Here is an 18,738-nt window from a genome sequence, read left to right as displayed (position 1 = left end):
ACTGACGCTCCGCTGACGCTTGCAGAAAACTACGTAAAATATGATTCGCGGCCACAAGTGACGGCGAGAGAGATGCGACATCTGTCCACCTCTTATCCGGGCACATACCTGCGGTCAACAGACTTGGAGGACTGCAAGACATTGCCACGGGGGTTGAATGCAGCTAACCACTCTGCTCAGTGTCCATCAGCGCGGGCACGTTCGTTTGCCAGTATACATATAATGGAGACCGCGTCTGACACAGCTGTTGCGAGACACAGTCGGCCGAGCTTTGCTGTGCACAGCCACTTGCAGTCGCGAGAGTTGAATTCCGCGGTGGCTCCGTGGCCGTGATCGTCTAGTGGTCAGGACATTGCGTTGTGGCCGCAACAACCCAGGCTCGAATCCGGGGCGCGGCACTTTTTAAAGTTCTGCCTTGCTGTCGCTGCAATGACGATAGTGACCCAGTGATTGAAATCACGGTGCCCTCCTGAATTTGTGCTCATGTTCCTCAGGCTGCAGGTGGCACTACCGATTCCTTATAAACACGCGATGCCGCCGCACCAGGGCGCTGGCAGCTGCCTGTGTAGTTAATCTCTATTCGAAAAGGGCAGTCGTTCGAGGTGCGATGTTCGAGCAACCAGTCGCAGCAGATCAGGAAGCTGTGTCGTGCACTGCATTCTACAAATGCCAGGAACACTGGTGTAGGTAGCGTGGCCGAGCGGTCTAAGGCGCTGGTTTAAGGCACCAGTCTCTTCGGAGGCGTGGGTTCGAATCCCACCGCTGCCAATTTTTACTTCTCGTTTTTGTGCCATTGCGGTGTGTTCTCGTGGGGTAGAACGCAGCTCCTGTGACCGCCGCGTCGCGTAGGTAGCGTGGCCGAGCGGTCTAAGGCGCTGGTTTCAGGCACCAGTCTCTTCGGAGGCGTGGGTTCGAATCCCACCGCTGCCAACGTTTTCTGTCTCGAAAACAGGAGCACTGATTTCCCGCGAAGGAAAAAGCGCAGCGTCGGTTTCTTAAACTGTCGTAGCACAGTGGTGCGTGGTGTAACAGCAGGATTCACCGGCGCAGTTTGGTCTCATGATTGCTGGCGTTCGTCTCCACGAGATGCGTCCCGGGCATGCCGTTCTACGAAGTGGAAACGTAAATTTTTGCAGTTGTCGTCAAGTAGCGGGTGGGCGCTCGCCGTGTTTGTTGGAGGAGTGCTTGTGTCGTTATCCGGTGTCGTCTAGTGGCTGGGATACCTGGCTCTCGCCCAGGGGGCCTGGGTTCGATTCCCGGTACCGGAAATGCACATTTTATTGCTCCTCTTATGCGACTTGTCCCGACTTAGCTCGACTGACGCTCCGCTGACGCTTGCAGAAAACTACGTAAAATATGATTCGCGGCCACAAGTGACGGCGAGAGAGATGCGACATCTGTCCACCTCTTATCCGGGCACATACCTGCGGTCAACAGACTTGGAGGACTGCAAGACATTGCCACGGGGGTTGAATGCAGCTAACCACTCTGCTCAGTGTCCATCAGCGCGGGCACGTTCGTTTGCCAGTATACATATAATGGAGACCGCGTCTGACACAGCTGTTGCGAGACACAGTCGGCCGAGCTTTGCTGTGCACAGCCACTTGCAGTCGCGAGAGTTGAATTCCGCGGTGGCTCCGTGGCCGTGATCGTCTAGTGGTCAGGACATTGCGTTGTGGCCGCAACAACCCAGGCTCGAATCCGGGGCACGGCACTTTTTAAAGTTCTGCCTTGCTGTCGCTGCAATGACGATAGTGACCCAGTGATTGAAATCACGGTGCCCTCCTGATTTTGTGCTCATGTTCCTCAGGCTGCAGGTGGCACTACCGATTCCTTATAAACACGCGATGCCGCCGCACCAGGGCGCTGGCAGCTGCCTGTGTAGTTAATCTCTATTCGAAAAGGGCAGTCGTTCGAGGTGCGATGTTCGAGCAACCAGTCGCAGCAGATCAGGAAGCTGTGTCGTGCACTGCATTCTACAAATGCCAGGAACACTGGTGTAGGTAGCGTGGCCGAGCGGTCTAAGGCGCTGGTTTAAGGCACCAGTCTCTTCGGAGGCGTGAGTTCGAATCCCACCGCTGCCAATTTTTACTTCTCGTTTTTGTGCCATTGCGGTGTGTTCTCGTGGGGTAGAACGCAGCTCCTGTGACCGCCGCGTCGCGTAGGTAGCGTGGCCGAGCGGTCTAAGGCGCTGGTTTCAGGCACCAGTCTCTTCGGAGGCGTGGGTTCGAATCCCACCGCTGCCAACGTTTTCTGTCTCGAAAACAGGAGCACTGATTTCCCGCGAAGGAAAAAGCGCAGCGTCGGTTTCTTAAACTGTCGTAGCACAGTGGTGCGTGGTGTAACAGCAGGATTCACCGGCGCAGTTTGGTCTCATGATTGCTGGCGTTCGTCTCCACGAGATGCGTCCCGGGCATGCCGTTCTACGAAGTGGAAACGTAAATTTTTGCAGTTGTCGTCAAGTAGCGGGTGGGCGCTCGCCGTGTTTGTTGGAGGAGTGCTTGTGTCGTTATCCGGTGTCGTCTAGTGGCTGGGATACCTGGCTCTCGCCCAGGGGGCCTGGGTTCGATTCCCGGTACCGGAAATGCACATTTTATTGCTCCTCTTATGCGACTTGTCCCGACTTAGCTCGACTGACGCTCCGCTGACGCTTGCAGAAAACTACGTAAAATATGATTCGCGGCCACAAGTGACGGCGAGAGAGATGCGACATCTGTCCACCTCTTATCCGGGCACATACCTGCGGTCAACAGACTTGGAGGACTGCAAGACATTGCCACGGGGGTTGAATGCAGCTAACCACTCTGCTCAGTGTCCATCAGCGCGGGCACGTTCGTTTGCCAGTATACATATAATGGAGACCGCGTCTGACACAGCTGTTGCGAGACACAGTCGGCCGAGCTTTGCTGTGCACAGCCACTTGCAGTCGCGAGAGTTGAATTCCGCGGTGGCTCCGTGGCCGTGATCGTCTAGTGGTCAGGACATTGCGTTGTGGCCGCAACAACCCAGGCTCGAATCCGGGGCGCGGCACTTTTTAAAGTTCTGCCTTGCTGTCGCTGCAATGACGATAGTGACCCAGTGATTGAAATCACGGTGCCCTCCTGATTTTGTGCTCATGTTCCTCAGGCTGCAGGTGGCACTACCGATTCCTTATAAACACGCGATGCCGCCGCACCAGGGCGCTGGCAGCTGCCTGTGTAGTTAATCTCTATTCGAAAAGGGCAGTCGTTCGAGGTGCGATGTTCGAGCAACCAGTCGCAGCAGATCAGGAAGCTGTGTCGTGCACTGCATTCTACAAATGCCAGGAACACTGGTGTAGGTAGCGTGGCCGAGCGGTCTAAGGCGCTGGTTTAAGGCACCAGTCTCTTCGGAGTCGTGGGCCCGAACACATCGCGCGCTCGCTCCGGCGTGTCGGGCGGTGTTTACGTGTGCTTCGCAGTCGGCGGCGGTTCATCGCGGTGCCTGTTTCTTCGCTGCTGTAGTCAGCTGAACTGTAAGTTAACATGGATTCTGAAGACCGAGAAAATAATATCCAGTGCGAATTTGATAGAAACGTCACCCGACCGTCTGCTTTCGAAATTCATTCGTGGATGAAAAATGACTTGAAAATTCCTGAAAGTGATGTGTTAGGATTGCAATTAGACGCGTTCTTGAACTCTTTGTTTGTTAAATTAAAATGTCCGGAATTGTGCGATGCTCTCGTAAGTGAAAACGGTGGTGTACGAAAATTCAAGCACTCTGATGGGACAATTAGTAATGTTACTCTGTCGAATGCTGGATTTGGTATCCGTAACGTTAGAGTATTCAATCTTCCGTTTGAAACCAGGAATGAGACTATAGCTCGTAGCCTTATGCCTTATGGCACAGTTTTGTCAATTACGAAAGAAAAGTGGTCTTCCGCTTATATCTATCAAGTTGAGAACGGTATTCGTAGTGTCAAAATGATTGTGAGGAAGCACGTTCCCTCGTTTTTGGTTATGGCCGGCCACCGGGCTTTTATTTCGTATAGTGGTCAGCCGCAAACGTGCTCCTATTGTAATGCCACAGACCATTTTCGGCAAAATTGTCCTAGGCGTAGGCGCCCTGTGCAGCTACCGCCCCGTGGGCAAGATGACGACGCGTCGTACGCGGCCGTGTTGTTAGGTGTTCCCCGTTCACCGGCACGTTCCGCGGAAACGGAAACGCCTTTAGTTGATGCGGTCGCGATGGATGTCGATGCCACTGCAACCGGTTCTGATTCTGTTCAAACCTTGTCCGTACCTTCTCAGTCAGTTCCCGCCGCTACTGTGCCGATTCCGCCTCCGGCTGTGCCTGAAGTTCCGGAACGGCCCGGATCAGAACCCGTTCAGGTGGTTACCCCCCCTGTTGCGGTAGTGGATTCGTCACCATCTACTTCCGTACCTCAAGGTGTTCCGGACGCGGCTCCTGCCTCACAGGAACCAAAGCCAAGGCGTGAAAGTGTTTCAGACAGGCGCGGCAATACTGACCGCTTCCGCAGTGCCAGTAGTTCGCGGATTTTAGAAAAACGAACCTTTTCTCGCGGAGAACGCAGCCCGTCTCCGGAGTGGAAGCAGGTTCCCCGTCAGAAGTCGAAACAAAAGACAAAATCTGTGCAAAAGCCGGCGCATAAGCCCTCGCCCCGCCCCGTAGTCGAATCTCGGCCGTCGGTTGCGGGGGGGCGTCGTCCACCGCGTCCTGTGGCGAGCAGTCAGCCAGCGCCTACGACAAGTGTGTCGGAAGACAGGCGGGAAGCGGTTGTACGGCAGTTAAAGGAAATGTTGCACCACTCTGATGTAAATCTAGCAATGGACACTACGACGTCTCAGGCAACGAACCCGGCACAACTTTCGGTTAAGCGTAAGGCGGAAGACGCCCCCCAGCGTCGCACGCGTCCCCCTTCACAGGATTCCGCGTCTGCACCTCCCACACAAGAACCGCCTACTTCAGCTGCACTGTCTGAACGTTGTGACTGGGCAGACGATATGGAGCAGGAGGGTGGGTCCACTCCTGCCGTCTAATTTGTTTTATTTGTTTTTCCTTGTTGTCTATGGTAGCACGCCCTCCATCAGTTGTGGCTACTATTAACCTTAATAAATTGGAGTCGCCTGTGAAGTTTGCAAGTTTTGTGGGTTTTATAAATTACATTGCTGCTGACATAGTGTTTTTGCAGGAGGTTGTGATAGATCTACTTCACTCCATTCCGGGCTATCAAGTACTTTTGAACTTTGATATCGAGTGTAATTGTGGTACTGCCATTTTAATTCGTGTTGGTCATGACTATAGTAATGTCGCTACGATTCCTAACGGTCGTGGTGTAGCTTGCACGATCAACAACGTACGATATGTTAACGTGTACGCCCCTTCTGGTGCCGACGGGCAGCCACGTCGCCGTGTGTTTTATAGTAGTGACATTTGTCACCTTTTACGGGGCCCCCACCTGCCTGTAGTCATGGGCGGCGATTTTAACTGCGTGCTGGAAGATAGAGATCAGGAGCCGCGGCCGTATAAGTGCCTAGAATTACAGACGCTCGTTACTGAGATGAATTTAATTGACTCGTGGTGTTATTTACATCCGCGGGCCGTGGGATTTACTTTCTTTTACCCCACGGGTCGGAGTCGGCTTGATAGAATTTATGTTTCTCGTGATAAACAGCACTGTCTTACGGAATCCTCTGTTCACCCCGTGATTTTTTCCGATCATTGTGCGTATGTCTGCCGCTTTCATTCTCTGTTGGCGATTAAACCCCGCGCCAGTCGATTATGGAAGTTTAATGTGCGACATCTCTCACATCCACATTTTGCGCCGGTTATCGTGCGTGTGTGGCAGAGGGTGCTGAAATATCGCGGTCTCTATGCCTCCACTTTGTCATGGTGGGTAGAATCTGTTAAGCCGGCATTACGCAAGGCCATCCTGGAGTTCAGTCAGGATGTTGCTCACTGGGAGCGTTCTACGTTGCAATTTTACGAGAGCTGTTTAAATGATGCCATCCACCTGCACACAAATAATCCCGCTCTTCGCATGGCGACAATTCGACGTATAAAACACCGTCTTCTGGATTTGAAAAGGGAATCGTTGCGCGGATCTGTCGTACGGAGCCGAGCCCCCGGGGCGCTGGCTGATGAGGCGCCTTCCGTGTTTCATCAGCTGCGCGAACGCCGGCGCGCGCGGCGACGTTACGTCACAGAGCTGGAATCAGCTGACGGTGCGCGGCTTAATAGCCAGGCGGCAATTCTTGCCGAGGCCCACCGTCACTTCATCGACCTTTTCAGTGAGAAATACACTGATGCTGCCGCGATTTCCGCGCTTCTCCACGACGTTCCGTACGTCTTATCCGTAGCGGATCGCCGTCGCCTCACAGAAAACTTTACCGTGGACGAAGTGGGTGATGTCTTAAAACTGTGTTCCCAGAATAAATCACCGGGCGCTGATGGGTTGCCACCGGAATTTTATATGCATTTCTGGCACTTGTTTGGCTCTGCCCTGACTGATGTTTTTAATGAAATTTTAAATGGTGTGGATGTCCCTGCGTCCTTCTTGGAAGGTATTGTGGTCTTGGTTCCAAAGGTTCCAGTCACCAGGAAACTGTGCAATCTTAGACCAATCACCCTTCTTAATGGTGATTACAAACTCTTCACCAAATGTGTCTCCTTCCGCTTGAAGCTGGTTATGAAAAAACTGATTAGTCCCTTTCAATACTGTGCAGTACCTCAACGCACACTCTATGGTGCTGTGTCGACATACCGAGATGCCATTGCCTATGCTTCGACGAATAGGATTCCTTTTGGCATTTTATCCATCGATTTTGCAATGGCTTTTGACAGAGTTAGCCATCTATATCTCCGACGGGTGCTCCAGAAGTTTGGTTTCGGTGTAAAGTATATAACTATGATTTTTAACCTTTTTAAACATTCCACCTCCCGGATTAGTATCAATGGGCTTTTATCGAAACCTGTTCCGCTCTGCTGTTCAGTCAAACAAGGGTGCCCTCTGTCAATGGCGCTTTACGCCATTTCCTTAGATCCTTTGTTGCGTAAGTTGCACAGTGTTTGTAGGGGAATACGTATTGGGGATGAGAAGCACGTTTGTCGCGCTTATGCTGACGACCTTGGCCTCTTGGTGTCCTCGGCTACCGACTTTGATACAATACGCGCTGTTCTTACGCAGTATGAACGTGCATCCGGTGCGAGCATCAATACCCGTAAGACGGTTTTTCTTCCTATTTATGCAGCGACACGTGGCTTCAAACGCCCATGGTTTACAGTGAAGCAGGAACACAAAATTTTGGGAGTTCGCTTTCAAGCCAATCTGTTACAGACTGCGTCCTACAACTGGCGTATTGTCTTAAATGGCATACGAGCTATGGCTAGCCTGTCCGCTACTCGCACCCTCGCATTAACACAGCGGGTGATTTTAATAAATGTTTTCTTGCTCAGCAAAGCCTGGTACCTCGCACAGTTATTTCAGGTACCCAAGAATTTGGGCAGAGCCATAACACAGGCAGTCTATTGGCTATTGTGGCGGGGACATATTTTCAAGGTGTCTTACGAAACATGTACTTTACCGCGCGAACAGGGTGGACTCGGCCTCATTCATTTTGCTATGAAAGCCGCAGCGTTGCTCCTTCATCGGACGAGCGTCACTATTGAACAGGATCCGTCGAGCCCCACAGCTGTTCTGTTCGCTATTCATCGGCCTCTATCTGAAGCAGCACCTCTCGACCCGACTACCATCCCGTTTCAGCTGCGTTATGTTCGAGAATACTTCATTCAAAAAAGTTATCTCGCCGCCGACGTACTCGATCATCGCACACGGACTGTGAAACGTGTCTACCAGGGACTAAGAGGACGGCCAGTCGGTAATAAGATGGAGGCGCGCTACCCGCGATCTGCGTGGAGGACGGTGTGGGCTCACGTTCATGCTCCCTTCCTGCCAGCGGACGTCAGCAGCTTTTGGTACCAAGTGGTTAACAGAATTCTCCCCACCAACGAAAAGCTGCGCCGCATTCACTTATCTCCATCGAGCTTGTGTGAAGACTGTCGCCAAGACGACACCTTAGAACATCGTTTCGTGTGCCTGAGGTCACGGTCGACTTGGACCATTGCCGCCAGGATGCTCGCACTTATCAACCGGACCAGCGCTGCCGCTTTTTCTGCGGACACGGCATTGATCCCGGACTTCAACCCTTATCCGCATACGAAGCGTGCCGCCACTGCATGGATTGTGGCTCACACTGTGTACGCCCTCCTGCAATTGCGTCTTACGGGCGACTATGCCTTTTTGGTTTATTTGTCTACGCAACATGACCTTACCAAAACCAGGAAAGATTATCACCAACTCTTTGCTAATTTTCTGCAAATTGCACTCGCGTTTGCCCACGACAAACTGTTGTAATCAACACTTCACTGCTGCGACTTTTCCTTACTTCTGTGTTTTGCATTGTCTTCGGGCCCGGATCCATAATTAATGCAAATTGAATGCTACAGGAACAGTGAATCATTCACCACGTCCGATGCTTACGCTTGTGCCGGACTGCAATGTTGAAACGACGACGAAAAGTTTAACACAGTTTTATCCTGTGTTCGTGTGTGTTTGTGTTTCGTTGTGGTTTAGTGATTTCTTTATGTTTTTATTCATTTTTTTTTACACCGTCTGGTTCCTCCGTCATCGGCGTACATTCCCGGATGCGTTACGCACCGCGCTGTCACGGAGATTGTTTGGTTTTCCAGAAAAGAGGATTTTTTACTTTCTTTTTATTATGTCGGAGAGGATTGTGTTTTCCTTCTCGATATCCGCCGGACAGTTTCGGAAACTTCGGGAGTCTACTCATTCCTTTGACATGTGTCGATATTTTTAATTTTTGTGCCTTTTTTCATTACTTATTTTAATGGCCGCTACGCAGCATTTTGAACGTCAAATCATGGGACGTGTGAAGGGTGTTCCTTCCCTGTGACTGAGAGGACTAACTCAGGCAGTATTTGATTTTTTTATTCTTTTTTTCCAATTTTATTCTTTCCTTTACTGAATTTAGGTGGACAGCGCCTCATGCACTGTTATTCTTTCATTTTTTATTTTAAGGCGTGTAGGCGCAATGCTACTGCTTGCTGTCATTATCGGCCTGCACTTTAACTTCAAGAGGTTTTAGTTTTCCTTCGATGTTTCGTTCGCGGTGAACAGCCAAAAGAAACTTTCCTCAAAGCAATCCAGTATCTCCGATTTCATCACTTCATCTTGAACTCCAACGTCTGACAAGGAACCATACCGAGAAGTTTACGGTTTTAAACTGAATGGACAGTGCAACAATTCGTCTTTTCTGTTTGCAAGCAGCACCGTTTTATTTTATAGCTGAAGAAGCTCGCCGAAGAAGGCAAAATTGGAGAGCGCAAGGCCGGGCTATAAGGGGTGTTGGGAGGCCCGAAAAAAAAAAAAAAAAAAAAAAAAAAAAAAAAAAAAAAAAAAAAAAAACAAAAAAAAAAAGAAAAAAGAAAAAAAAAAAAAGCTGCCAACGTTTTCTGTCTCGAAAACAGGAGTACTGATTTCCCGCGAAGGAAAAAGCGCAGCGTCGGTTTCTTAAACTGTCGTAGCACAGTGGTGCGTGGTGTAACAGCAGGATTCACCGGCGCAGTTTGGTCTCATGATTGCTGGCGTTCGTCTCCACGAGATGCGTCCCGGGCATGCCGTTCTACGAAGTGGAAACGTAAATTTTTGCAGTTGTCGTCAAGTAGCGGGTGGGCGCTCGCCGTGTTTGTTGGAGGAGTGCTTGTGTCGTTATCCGGTGTCGTCTAGTGGCTGGGATACCTGGCTCTCGCCCAGGGGGCCTGGGTTCGATTCCCGGTACCGGAAATGCACATTTTATTGCTCCTCTTATGCGACTTGTCCCGACTTAGCTCGACTGACGCTCCGCTGACGCTTGCAGAAAACTACGTAAAATATGATTCGCGGCCACAAGTGACGGCGAGAGAGATGCGACATCTGTCCACCTCTTATCCGGGCACATACCTGCGGTCAACAGACTTGGAGGACTGCAAGACATTGCCACGGGGGTTGAATGCAGCTAACCACTCTGCTCAGTGTCCATCAGCGCGGGCACGTTCGTTTGCCAGTATACATATAATGGAGACCGCGTCTGACACAGCTGTTGCGAGACACAGTCGGCCGAGCTTTGCTGTGCACAGCCACTTGCAGTCGCGAGAGTTGAATTCCGCGGTGGCTCCGTGGCCGTGATCGTCTAGTGGTCAGGACATTGCGTTGTGGCCGCAACAACCCAGGCTCGAATCCGGGGCACGGCACTTTTTAAAGTTCTGCCTTGCTGTCGCTGCAATGACGATAGTGACCCAGTGATTGAAATCACGGTGCCCTCCTGATTTTGTGCTCATGTTCCTCAGGCTGCAGGTGGCACTACCGATTCCTTATAAACACGCGATGCCGCCGCACCAGGGCGCTGGCAGCTGCCTGTGTAGTTAATCTCTATTCGAAAAGGGCAGTCGTTCGAGGTGCGATGTTCGAGCAACCAGTCGCAGCAGATCAGGAAGCTGTGTCGTGCACTGCATTCTACAAATGCCAGGAACACTGGTGTAGGTAGCGTGGCCGAGCGGTCTAAGGCGCTGGTTTAAGGCACCAGTCTCTTCGGAGGCGTGAGTTCGAATCCCACCGCTGCCAATTTTTACTTCTCGTTTTTGTGCCATTGCGGTGTGTTCTCGTGGGGTAGAACGCAGCTCCTGTGACCGCCGCGTCGCGTAGGTAGCGTGGCCGAGCGGTCTAAGGCGCTGGTTTCAGGCACCAGTCTCTTCGGAGGCGTGGGTTCGAATCCCACCGCTGCCAACGTTTTCTGTCTCGAAAACAGGAGCACTGATTTCCCGCGAAGGAAAAAGCGCAGCGTCGGTTTCTTAAACTGTCGTAGCACAGTGGTGCGTGGTGTAACAGCAGGATTCACCGGCGCAGTTTGGTCTCATGATTGCTGGCGTTCGTCTCCACGAGATGCGTCCCGGGCATGCCGTTCTACGAAGTGGAAACGTAAATTTTTGCAGTTGTCGTCAAGTAGCGGGTGGGCGCTCGCCGTGTTTGTTGGAGGAGTGCTTGTGTCGTTATCCGGTGTCGTCTAGTGGCTGGGATACCTGGCTCTCGCCCAGGGGGCCTGGGTTCGATTCCCGGTACCGGAATTGCACATTTTATTGCTCCTCTTATGCGACTTGTCCCGACTTAGCTCGACTGACGCTCCGCTGACGCTTGCAGAAAACTACGTAAAATATGATTCGCGGCCACAAGTGACGGCGAGAGAGATGCGACATCTGTCCACCTCTTATCCGGGCACATACCTGCGGTCAACAGACTTGGAGGACTGCAAGACATTGCCACGGGGGTTGAATGCAGCTAACCACTCTGCTCAGTGTCCATCAGCGCGGGCACGTTCGTTTGCCAGTATACATATAATGGAGACCGCGTCTGACACAGCTGTTGCGAGACACAGTCGGCCGAGCTTTGCTGTGCACAGCCACTTGCAGTCGCGAGAGTTGAATTCCGCGGTGGCTCCGTGGCCGTGATCGTCTAGTGGTCAGGACATTGCGTTGTGGCCGCAACAACCCAGGCTCGAATCCGGGGCACGGCACTTTTTAAAGTTCTGCCTTGCTGTCGCTGCAATGACGATAGTGACCCAGTGATTGAAATCACGGTGCCCTCCTGATTTTGTGCTCATGTTCCTCAGGCTGCAGGTGGCACTACCGATTCCTTATAAACACGCGATGCCGCCGCACCAGGGCGCTGGCAGCTGCCTGTGTAGTTAATCTCTATTCGAAAAGGGCAGTCGTTCGAGGTGCGATGTTCGAGCAACCAGTCGCAGCAGATCAGGAAGCTGTGTCGTGCACTGCATTCTACAAATGCCAGGAACACTGGTGTAGGTAGCGTGGCCGAGCGGTCTAAGGCGCTGGTTTAAGGCACCAGTCTCTTCGGAGGCGTGGGTTCGAATCCCACCGCTGCCAATTTTTACTTCTCGTTTTTGTGCCATTGCGGTGTGTTCTCGTGGGGTAGAACGTAGCTCCTGTGACCGCCGCGTCGCGTAGGTAGCGTGGCCGAGCGGTCTAAGGCGCTGGTTTCAGGCACCAGTCTCTTCGGAGGCGTGGGTTCGAATCCCACCGCTGCCAACGTTTTCTGTCTCGAAAACAGGAGCACTGATTTCCCGCGAAGGAAAAAGCGCAGCGTCGGTTTCTTAAACTGTCGTAGCACAGTGGTGCGTGGTGTAACAGCAGGATTCACCGGCGCAGTTTGGTCTCATGATTGCTGGCGTTCGTCTCCACGAGATGCGTTCCGGGCATGCCGTTCTACGAAGTGGAAACGTAAATTTTTGCAGTTGTCGTCAAGTAGCGGGTGGGCGCTCGCCGTGTTTGTTGGAGGAGTGCTTGTGTCGTTATCCGGTGTCGTCTAGTGGCTGGGATACCTGGCTCTCGCCCAGGGGGCCTGGGTTCGATTCCCGGTACCGGAATTGCACATTTTATTGCTCCTCTTATGCGACTTGTCCCGACTTAGCTCGACTGACGCTCCGCTGACGCTTGCAGAAAACTACGTAAAATATGATTCGCGGCCACAAGTGACGGCGAGAGAGATGCGACATCTGTCCACCTCTTATCCGGGCACATACCTGCGGTCAACAGACTTGGAGGACTGCAAGACATTGCCACGGGGGTTGAATGCAGCTAACCACTCTGCTCAGTGTCCATCAGCGCGGGCACGTTCGTTTGCCAGTATACATATAATGGAGACCGCGTCTGACACAGCTGTTGCGAGACACAGTCGGCCGAGCTTTGCTGTGCACAGCCACTTGCAGTCGCGAGAGTTGAATTCCGCGGTGGCTCCGTGGCCGTGATCGTCTAGTGGTCAGGACATTGCGTTGTGGCCGCAACAACCCAGGCTCGAATCCGGGGCACGGCACTTTTTAAAGTTCTGCCTTGCTGTCGCTGCAATGACGATAGTGACCCAGTGATTGAAATCACGGTGCCCTCCTGATTTTGTGCTCATGTTCCTCAGGCTGCAGGTGGCACTACCGATTCCTTATAAACACGCGATGCCGCCGCACCAGGGCGCTGGCAGCTGCCTGTGTAGTTAATCTCTATTCGAAAAGGGCAGTCGTTCGAGGTGCGATGTTCGAGCAACCAGTCGCAGCAGATCAGGAAGCTGTGTCGTGCACTGCATTCTACAAATGCCAGGAACACTGGTGTAGGTAGCGTGGCCGAGCGGTCTAAGGCGCTGGTTTAAGGCACAAGTCTCTTCGGAGGCGTGGGTTCGAATCCCACCGCTGCCAATTTTTACTTCTCGTTTTTGTGCCATTGCGGTGTGTTCTCGTGGGGTAGAACGCAGCTCCTGTGACCGCCGCGTCGCGTAGGTAGCGTGGCCGAGCGGTCTAAGGCGCTGGTTTCAGGCACCAGTCTCTTCGGAGGCGTGGGTTCGAATCCCACCGCTGCCAACGTTTTCTGTCTCGAAAACAGGAGCACTGATTTCCCGCGAAGGAAAAAGCGCAGCGTCGGTTTCTTAAACTGTCGTAGCACAGTGGTGCGTGGTGTAACAGCAGGATTCACCGGCGCAGTTTGGTCTCATGATTGCTGGCGTTCGTCTCCACGAGATGCGTCCCGGGCATGCCGTTCTACGAAGTGGAAACGTAAATTTTTGCAGTTGTCGTCAAGTAGCGGGTGGGCGCTCGCCGTGTTTGTTGGAGGAGTGCTTGTGTCGTTATCCGGTGTCGTCTAGTGGCTGGGATACCTGGCTCTCGCCCAGGGGGCCTGGGTTCGATTCCCGGTACCGGAATTGCACATTTTATTGCTCCTCTTATGCGACTTGTCCCGACTTAGCTCGACTGACGCTCCGCTGACGCTTGCAGAAAACTACGTAAAATATGATTCGCGGCCACAAGTGACGGCGAGAGAGATGCGACATCTGTCCACCTCTTATCCGGGCACATACCTGCGGTCAACAGACTTGGAGGACTGCAAGACATTGCCACGGGGGTTGAATGCAGCTAACCACTCTGCTCAGTGTCCATCAGCGCGGGCACGTTCGTTTGCCAGTATACATATAATGGAGACCGCGTCTGACACAGCTGTTGCGAGACACAGTCGGCCGAGCTTTGCTGTGCACAGCCACTTGCAGTCGCGAGAGTTGAATTCCGCGGTGGCTCCGTGGCCGTGATCGTCTAGTGGTCAGGACAAGGCGTTGTGGCCGCAACAACCCAGGCTCGAATCCGGGGCACGGCACTTTTTAAAGTTCTGCCTTGCTGTCGCTGCAATGACGATAGTGACCCAGTGATTGAAATCACGGTGCCCTCCTGATTTTGTGCTCATGTTCCTCAGGCTGCAGGTGGCACTACCGATTCCTTATAAACACGCGATGCCGCCGCACCAGGGCGCTGGCAGCTGCCTGTGTAGTTAATCTCTATTCGAAAAGGGCAGTCGTTCGAGGTGCGATGTTCGAGCAACCAGTCGCAGCAGATCAGGAAGCTGTGTCGTGCACTGCATTCTACAAATGCCAGGAACACTGGTGTAGGTAGCGTGGCCGAGCGGTCTAAGGCGCTGGTTTAAGGCACCAGTCTCTTCGGAGGCGTGGGTTCGAATCCCACCGCTGCCAATTTTTACTTCTCGTTTTTGTGCCATTGCGGTGTGTTCTCGTGGGGTAGAACGCAGCTCCTGTGACCGCCGCGTCGCGTAGGTAGCGTGGCCGAGCGGTCTAAGGCGCTGGTTTCAGGCACCAGTCTCTTCGGAGGCGTGGGTTCGAATCCCACCGCTGCCAACGTTTTCTGTCTCGAAAACAGGAGCACTGATTTCCCGCGAAGGAAAAAGCGCAGCGTCGGTTTCTTAAACTGTCGTAGCACAGTGGTGCGTGGTGTAACAGCAGGATTCACCGGCGCAGTTTGGTCTCATGATTGCTGGCGTTCGTCTCCACGAGATGCGTCCCGGGCATGCCGTTCTACGAAGTGGAAACGTAAATTTTTGCAGTTGTCGTCAAGTAGCGGGTGGGCGCTCGCCGTGTTTGTTGGAGGAGTGCTTGTGTCGTTATCCGGTGTCGTCTAGTGGCTGGGATACCTGGCTCTCGCCCAGGGGGCCTGGGTTCGATTCCCGGTACCGGAATTGCACATTTTATTGCTCCTCTTATGCGACTTGTCCCGACTTAGCTCGACTGACGCTCCGCTGACGCTTGCAGAAAACTACGTAAAATATGATTCGCGGCCACAAGTGACGGCGAGAGAGATGCGACATCTGTCCACCTCTTATCCGGGCACATACCTGCGGTCAACAGACTTGGAGGACTGCAAGACATTGCCACGGGGGTTGAATGCAGCTAACCACTCTGCTCAGTGTCCATCAGCGCGGGCACGTTCGTTTGCCAGTATACATATAATGGAGACCGCGTCTGACACAGCTGTTGCGAGACACAGTCGGCCGAGCTTTGCTGTGCACAGCCACTTGCAGTCGCGAGAGTTGAATTCCGCGGTGGCTCCGTGGCCGTGATCGTCTAGTGGTCAGGACATTGCGTTGTGGCCGCAACAACCCAGGCTCGAATCCGGGGCACGGCACTTTTTAAAGTTCTGCCTTGCTGTCGCTGCAATGACGATAGTGACCCAGTGATTGAAATCACGGTGCCCTCCTGATTTTGTGCTCATGTTCCTCAGGCTGCAGGTGGCACTACCGATTCCTTATAAACACGCGATGCCGCCGCACCAGGGCGCTGGCAGCTGCCTGTGTAGTTAATCTCTATTCGAAAAGGGCAGTCGTTCGAGGTGCGATGTTCGAGCAACCAGTCGCAGCAGATCAGGAAGCTGTGTCGTGCACTGCATTCTACAAATGCCAGGAACACTGGTGTAGGTAGCGTGGCCGAGCGGTCTAAGGCGCTGGTTTAAGGCACCAGTCTCTTCGGAGGCGTGGGTTCGAATCCCACCGCTGCCAATTTTTACTTCTCGTTTTTGTGCCATTGCGGTGTGTTCTCGTGGGGTAGAACGTAGCTCCTGTGACCGCCGCGTCGCGTAGGTAGCGTGGCCGAGCGGTCTAAGGCGCTGGTTTCAGGCACCAGTCTCTTCGGAGGCGTGGGTTCGAATCCCACCGCTGCCAACGTTTTCTGTCTCGAAAACAGGAGCACTGATTTCCCGCGAAGGAAAAAGCGCAGCGTCGGTTTCTTAAACTGTCGTAGCACAGTGGTGCGTGGTGTAACAGCAGGATTCACCGGCGCAGTTTGGTCTCATGATTGCTGGCGTTCGTCTCCACGAGATGCGTCCCGGGCATGCCGTTCTACGAAGTGGAAACGTAAATTTTTGCAGTTGTCGTCAAGTAGCGGGTGGGCGCTCGCCGTGTTTGTTGGAGGAGTGCTTGTGTCGTTATCCGGTGTCGTCTAGTGGCTGGGATACCTGGCTCTCGCCCAGGGGGCCTGGGTTCGATTCCCGGTACCGGAATTGCACATTTTATTGCTCCTCTTATGCGACTTGTCCCGACTTAGCTCGACTGACGCTCCGCTGACGCTTGCAGAAAACTACGTAAAATATGATTCGCGGCCACAAGTGACGGCGAGAGAGATGCGACATCTGTCCACCTCTTATCCGGGCACATACCTGCGGTCAACAGACTTGGAGGACTGCAAGACATTGCCACGGGGGTTGAATGCAGCTAACCACTCTGCTCAGTGTCCATCAGCGCGGGCACGTTCGTTTGCCAGTATACATATAATGGAGACCGCGTCTGACACAGCTGTTGCGAGACACAGTCGGCCGAGCTTTGCTGTGCACAGCCACTTGCAGTCGCGAGAGTTGAATTCCGCGGTGGCTCCGTGGCCGTGATCGTCTAGTGGTCAGGACATTGCGTTGTGGCCGCAACAACCCAGGCTCGAATCCGGGGCACGGCACTTTTTAAAGTTCTGCCTTGCTGTCGCTGCAATGACGATAGTGACCCAGTGATTGAAATCACGGTGCCCTCCTGATTTTGTGCTCATGTTCCTCAGGCTGCAGGTGGCACTACCGATTCCTTATAAACACGCGATGCCGCCGCACCAGGGCGCTGGCAGCTGCCTGTGTAGTTAATCTCTATTCGAAAAGGGCAGTCGTTCGAGGTGCGATGTTCGAGCAACCAGTCGCAGCAGATCAGGAAGCTGTGTCGTGCACTGCATTCTACAAATGCCAGGAACACTGGTGTAGGTAGCGTGGCCGAGCGGTCTAAGGCGCTGGTTTAAGGCACCAGTCTCTTCGGAGGCGTGGGTTCGAATCCCACCGCTGCCAATTTTTACTTCTCGTTTTTGTGCCATTGCGGTGTGTTCTCGTGGGGTAGAACGCAGCTCCTGTGACCGCCGCGTCGCGTAGGTAGCGTGGCCGAGCGGTCTAAGGCGCTGGTTTCAGGCACCAGTCTCTTCGGAGGCGTGGGTTCGAATCCCACCGCTGCCAACGTTTTCTGTCTCGAAAACAGGAGCACTGATTTCCCGCGAAGGAAAAAGCGCAGCGTCGGTTTCTTAAACTGTCGTAGCACAGTGGTGCGTGGTGTAACAGCAGGATTCACCGGCGCAGTTTGGTCTCATGATTGCTGGCGTTCGTCTCCACGAGATGCGTCCCGGGCATGCCGTTCTACGAAGTGGAAACGTAAATTTTTGCAGTTGTCGTCAAGTAGCGGGTGGGCGCTCGCCGTGTTTGTTGGAGGAGTGCTTGTGTCGTTATCCGGTGTCGTCTAGTGGCTGGGATACCTGGCTCTCGACCAGGGGGCCTGGGTTCGATTCCCGGTACCGGAATTGCACATTTTATTGCTCCTCTTATGCGACTTGTCCCGACTTAGCTCGACTGACGCTCCGCTGACGCTTGCAGAAAACTACGTAAAATATGATTCGCGGCCACAAGTGACGGCGAGAGAGATGCGACATCTGTCCACCTCTTATCCGGGCACATACCTGCGGTCAACAGACTTGGAGGACTGCAAGACATTGCCACGGGGGTTGAATGCAGCTAACCACTCTGCTCAGTGTCCATCAGCGCGGGCACGTTCGTTTGCCAGTATACATATAATGGAGACCGCGTCTGACACAGCTGTTGCGAGACACAGTCGGCCGAGCTTTGCTGTGCACAGCCACTTGCAGTCGCGAGAGTTGAATTCCGCGGTGGCTCCGTGGCCGTGATCGTCTAGTGGTCAGGACATTGCGTTGTGGCCGCAACAACCCAGGCTCGAATCCGGGGCACGGCACTTTTTAAAGTTCTGCCTTGCTGTCGCTGCAATGACGATAGTGACCCAGTGATTGAAATCACGGTGCCCTCCTGATTTTGTGCTCATGTTCCTCAGGCTGCAGGTGGCACTACCGATTCCTTATAAACACGCGATGCCGCCGCACCAGGGCGCTGGCAGCTGCCTGTGTAGTTAATCTCTATTCGAAAAGGGCAGTCGTTCGAGGTGCGATGTTCGAGCAACCAGTCGCAGCAGATCAGGAAGCTGTGTCGTGCACTGCATTCTACAAATGCCAGGAACACTGGTGTAGGTAGCGTGGCCGAGCGGTCTAAGGCGCTGGTTTAAGGCACCAGTCTCTTCGGAGGCGTGGGTTCGAATCCCACCGCTGCCAATTTTTACTTCTCGTTTTTGTGCCATTGCGGTGTGTTCTCGTGGGGTAGAACGCAGCTCCTGTGACCGCCGCGTCGCGTAGGTAGCGTGGCCGAGCGGTCTAAGGCGCTGGTTTCAGGCACCAGTCTCTTCGGAGGCGTGGGTTCGAATCCCACCGCTGCCAACGTTTTCTGTCTCGAAAACAGG

At 53.3% G+C, this 18,738-nt stretch overlaps 18 non-coding genes across 18 annotated transcripts; all 18 read left to right on the top strand.

Moving 5' to 3' along the window:
• The first annotated feature begins 686 nt into the window (after positions 1-686).
• Positions 687-768, top strand: Trnal-aag. Its single transcript has one exon. It is a non-coding gene; the product is annotated as a tRNA-Leu (tRNA).
• Positions 769-848: 80 nt separating this feature from the next.
• Trnal-cag lies at positions 849-930 on the top strand. Its single transcript has one exon. It is a non-coding gene; the product is annotated as a tRNA-Leu (tRNA).
• A 1,072-nt stretch (positions 931-2,002) lies between these two features.
• On the top strand, positions 2,003-2,084 carry Trnal-aag. Its single transcript has one exon. It is a non-coding gene; the product is annotated as a tRNA-Leu (tRNA).
• An 80-nt stretch (positions 2,085-2,164) lies between these two features.
• Trnal-cag lies at positions 2,165-2,246 on the top strand. Its single transcript has one exon. It is a non-coding gene; the product is annotated as a tRNA-Leu (tRNA).
• Positions 2,247-10,575: 8,329 nt separating this feature from the next.
• Positions 10,576-10,657, top strand: Trnal-aag. Its single transcript has one exon. It is a non-coding gene; the product is annotated as a tRNA-Leu (tRNA).
• Positions 10,658-10,737: 80 nt separating this feature from the next.
• Trnal-cag lies at positions 10,738-10,819 on the top strand. The gene has a single exon. It is a non-coding gene; the product is annotated as a tRNA-Leu (tRNA).
• A 1,072-nt stretch (positions 10,820-11,891) lies between these two features.
• On the top strand, positions 11,892-11,973 carry Trnal-aag. The gene has a single exon. It is a non-coding gene; the product is annotated as a tRNA-Leu (tRNA).
• An 80-nt stretch (positions 11,974-12,053) lies between these two features.
• On the top strand, positions 12,054-12,135 carry Trnal-cag. Its single transcript has one exon. It is a non-coding gene; the product is annotated as a tRNA-Leu (tRNA).
• Positions 12,136-13,207: 1,072 nt separating this feature from the next.
• On the top strand, positions 13,208-13,289 carry Trnal-aag. The gene has a single exon. It is a non-coding gene; the product is annotated as a tRNA-Leu (tRNA).
• An 80-nt stretch (positions 13,290-13,369) lies between these two features.
• Positions 13,370-13,451, top strand: Trnal-cag. The gene has a single exon. It is a non-coding gene; the product is annotated as a tRNA-Leu (tRNA).
• Positions 13,452-14,523: 1,072 nt separating this feature from the next.
• On the top strand, positions 14,524-14,605 carry Trnal-aag. Its single transcript has one exon. It is a non-coding gene; the product is annotated as a tRNA-Leu (tRNA).
• An 80-nt stretch (positions 14,606-14,685) lies between these two features.
• On the top strand, positions 14,686-14,767 carry Trnal-cag. The gene has a single exon. It is a non-coding gene; the product is annotated as a tRNA-Leu (tRNA).
• A 1,072-nt stretch (positions 14,768-15,839) lies between these two features.
• On the top strand, positions 15,840-15,921 carry Trnal-aag. Its single transcript has one exon. It is a non-coding gene; the product is annotated as a tRNA-Leu (tRNA).
• Positions 15,922-16,001: 80 nt separating this feature from the next.
• On the top strand, positions 16,002-16,083 carry Trnal-cag. The gene has a single exon. It is a non-coding gene; the product is annotated as a tRNA-Leu (tRNA).
• Positions 16,084-17,155: 1,072 nt separating this feature from the next.
• Positions 17,156-17,237, top strand: Trnal-aag. The gene has a single exon. It is a non-coding gene; the product is annotated as a tRNA-Leu (tRNA).
• Positions 17,238-17,317: 80 nt separating this feature from the next.
• Trnal-cag lies at positions 17,318-17,399 on the top strand. The gene has a single exon. It is a non-coding gene; the product is annotated as a tRNA-Leu (tRNA).
• Positions 17,400-18,471: 1,072 nt separating this feature from the next.
• Trnal-aag lies at positions 18,472-18,553 on the top strand. Its single transcript has one exon. It is a non-coding gene; the product is annotated as a tRNA-Leu (tRNA).
• An 80-nt stretch (positions 18,554-18,633) lies between these two features.
• On the top strand, positions 18,634-18,715 carry Trnal-cag. Its single transcript has one exon. It is a non-coding gene; the product is annotated as a tRNA-Leu (tRNA).
• Positions 18,716-18,738: the final 23 nt, after the last annotated feature.

The sequence above is a fragment of the Schistocerca americana genome, chromosome 2, assembly GCF_021461395.2.
Source record: "Schistocerca americana isolate TAMUIC-IGC-003095 chromosome 2, iqSchAmer2.1, whole genome shotgun sequence".
NCBI lineage: Eukaryota > Metazoa > Arthropoda > Insecta > Orthoptera > Acrididae > Schistocerca > Schistocerca americana.
Note: the sequence above shows the minus strand (reverse complement) of the source record. Positions and strands in the feature narration are given on the sequence as shown.